The sequence below is a fragment of the Artemia sp. Qi Xiang Cuo genome, chromosome 21 (assembly GCF_049724085.1).
Source record: "Artemia sp. Qi Xiang Cuo chromosome 21, ASM4972408v1, whole genome shotgun sequence".
Taxonomy (NCBI): domain Eukaryota; kingdom Metazoa; phylum Arthropoda; class Branchiopoda; order Anostraca; family Artemiidae; genus Artemia; species Artemia sp. Qi Xiang Cuo.
The window spans coordinates 39,638,317-39,641,800 of NC_142814.1; positions in this window are offsets into that span (position 1 = coordinate 39,638,317).

Genomic DNA, 3,484 nt, shown 5'->3' on the forward strand with positions numbered 1-3,484 from the left:
TTCCATCTTCGAAATCATCATCGATTGATGGTAGGATTCGACTAAGAACGGGGTTCACATTAAAAAGGGATCGATTTGTGTGGAAGAAACGGGATCCAGCCCCTGGAGGTAACTCTACTGGAGATCTTGATCTTTTTTATGGACCCTTTTTTCTCAGGTGTCGGATACAGCGCTATTAATACTACAAGCAGTACTTTATCGGCAATTTTACCAAGCCTTCAGTTGGGCAGTATTCAAATCACAAGAAGTTCATGAGCGGTGTCTTTAATAGAAGGCCTGCTCTTCCCAAGCTTTCTAGTATACGGGATGTAAAGCACATAAATCTCCTTACATTACCAGCTTTGTATATCGAAATTCTTCAACCAAAGACACAAGCACCAAAATTAGCAATATTATTGGTTTTATCGGCTTTTGAAAGAGTTTAGTTTTCTGGCTAATTCATCAATTAACAATATGATAGACAATGACGATGGAAGTTTTTTTTGCTTTTTAAATCCTTGTGTTGTTAAAAACAACGAAACGTGAAACCACAAATTAATCGTTAACATGCCTTTCGAAGAGTCTTCCCTGTGTCTGCTGACGCATCTAGCTAGTTATATTAGAATGACATCATATTTGAATAGAGACGACGCATTTTTTCTTACATACCGTAAGCCTCATACTGCTGCGTCTAAGTAATCCTTTTCTAGAATAATCAAAGAAGTGTTATTTCTTGCAGGAATAGATCTCAGTGTTGCGCTCATAGATCTCAGAATGGTGCTCATAGCACCAGGTGTGGCTCAACGTCCCACCTTAACGCAAGAGTTGTTGATGTGGATCAAATTGTAAGATAAGTAGGCTGGCCAAATGCGAAAAAGTTAGCAAGGTTCAACGATAAACCAATTGAAAGTGGACAACATTTATTTTTTTTTGAAATTAATAATTTTATTTTGTTATATTTGAATTATCTTAATATAAATTAATTTTTGTACAGAAGCCTCTTTTTACGTAGGCTATTATTGATAATTCGCGCTGGTTTAGCTACTAATGAACTTTAAAATCTCAGTTTAACTCGAAGCGCAGCTAAGGCGCTACACTTGGAGTAGAATTGAGAAATTAAACGAAAACTTTACCAAGTTTGAAGTTTGATTGTAATTCTACTCCAAAGAAGGAGTGCCAGCGTAGCTGAGAGTTCAACTGCCCTCCCGATTTCCCTTCCCGTTGAACTCTCAGCGTTTCATCATGAGCTTAACCACCGCATATTATAATGACTTTAAAATACTGGTGTTGTTTTGGTCAATCGAGGCGATTGCAAAGGTCTATCTCTCAGTTGAACTCTCAGCTACGCTGGCGCTCCTTCTTTGGAGTAGAATTACAATCAAACTTCAAACTTGGTAAGTTTTCGTTTAATTTTTCAATTATAAAGGCTCTATTGGATGAACGGAGACATTGGGCTTCCGAATTATTAATATTATAATAGGTTAGTAGTTGAGGAGGAAGATTATTGTGGAAAGCAAAGTAAGCAAGCGATAAGTTTAGTTTTTGTTTGATTTGATGAGTGGAGCTATGCCAAAATCTGAGTATAAATCACGGGTTGGATATACACGAGGAAGCCGAAAAATTGCATTGATGGAACGGTTTTGGACAAATTTGAGTTTTTTAGTGAAGGACCGGTTTGTATTTCCCCAAACTGATCCGCAATAAGAAAGGTAAGGAAAAATAAAGGAATAATAGAGGGTAACTAGGATGTCAGGAGGAAGAAAATAATTCACACGGTTAATCATAGCTACTTGTTTTAGTTTTAGTTTTTTAAGGTGTGTCTTTCTTATAGTGTTGTGTGGACTTATGCATACAGCATATATTTTGTTTTCTTATTTCTTAACGAGAACGCTGACCGCCGGTCTCTACGTGGATATTTCTCTACACGCGATACACGAGGTAGTGTACCTCGTACCGTACACGAGGTATACGTGTACACGTGTAGTACATTCTACACGAGGTAGGTCTCTACCTCATGTGGTCTTGCTTATACAGCATATATTTTGTTTTCTTATTTCTCAACGATGACGGTGACCGGAGGTCTCTACCTAGATATTTGCAGTTTCTTCATTTGTCTGCTCGTTGTGATTTTACTAATTTTTCCTAGGTCTCCCGTGTTCCCTCTCTTAAAGGGCAGGTCTCAGTTAAAGTGAGTAGAAAGTAAGGTAGTTGGTTTGAGAAATTTATAAGAGCAGGGTGAAAACATCACATCGTTTTGGGTGGAAAAGGAAACAGGAGACCTCGACTTAGTGACCAACTAGTCAACAGAAAGTAAGGAAGTTTGTTTAAGAAATTTAAAACTGTGGTGAAAACAGGAGATCGTTTTGGGCGAAAACAGGAGACCTTGGCTGAGGGTTAGACTAGAGTGAAACTTGGAGATTGGGCGTTGGGGCGTAGATGCAAGTGTGTCAACTACTTATGTTAATAATCAAATAACATTAAATAAATGATAATAAATTCCTCTGTTTACTTAATAATATCGTCTATTACATAAATAACAAAGAAAAACCGTTTTGAGCTAAAACTAGTTTGACAATTTCACTGGTTACATCATTTTGTCTTTCTTGTGTGTGTCTGAGTTTTCCCAAGGTATAATACCCAAGTTCTATAACTAGCCCTAATCCGATCCAGCACTTTTCCCAACCTAGTTACGAACCACTGCACTAATGCTTGAGAAAACCCCCCGCGAATTTTAACATTTGTCCCGTGCCCTTCATTTATCTATTATTTTTTGCCATTGGACAATTTCACCATTTGTCCTTCACTATTTATGTCTTCTACGCATTATTCCACGTGAAAACTATTTTATTAAGTGTTTCACCTTATTTTTATCGGTTTAGTAATTAAATTAGTACTAATGTTGTCTGAAAGGGCTTACTCTCACCCTTTGGTTACCATTCTGAGACTTTCCTAAATCTATTTTTTTTAAACTGGTCGAAAAATGATGGCTTTGACCAGAAGCGCATCCAAGATTTTTGTTCGGGGGGGGGGGGGTCACTATTTTTTTTTTTTTTAGGGAGGGGGTTACGCAAAAAATCTCAAAAAACGCATACAAAATTTGTTTATGTCCATTTTTTTTATGTTTTTAAGAGTCAAAAAAACATTTCGGTGGGGGGGGGGGTTCAAACCGGGTACCCCCCCCCCCTTCCCCCCCTGGATACGCCCTTGGCTTTGACGTATTTTTACTATATGGCTGCGCTATCTTATACCAACCAACTCTTAAAACTGATTAGTGCAAGCTTTTGCTGCTCAGTCAGTACCAAAGTTGAATTTCCACGGCTAAATTTATAGCTTTTATCACTTTTGAAGCAAAAAAATTGTTTTGTTGATTTTATTTATTTTAGGTTGATCCATCCCAAAAATCATGATTAGAAATTATAATACTGTTTATTTTACATTTCAGCCACAGACCAGATAGTTTCAGAGCTCACGTCTTTCAATACGCAGAACCCATTTGAAGTAACGT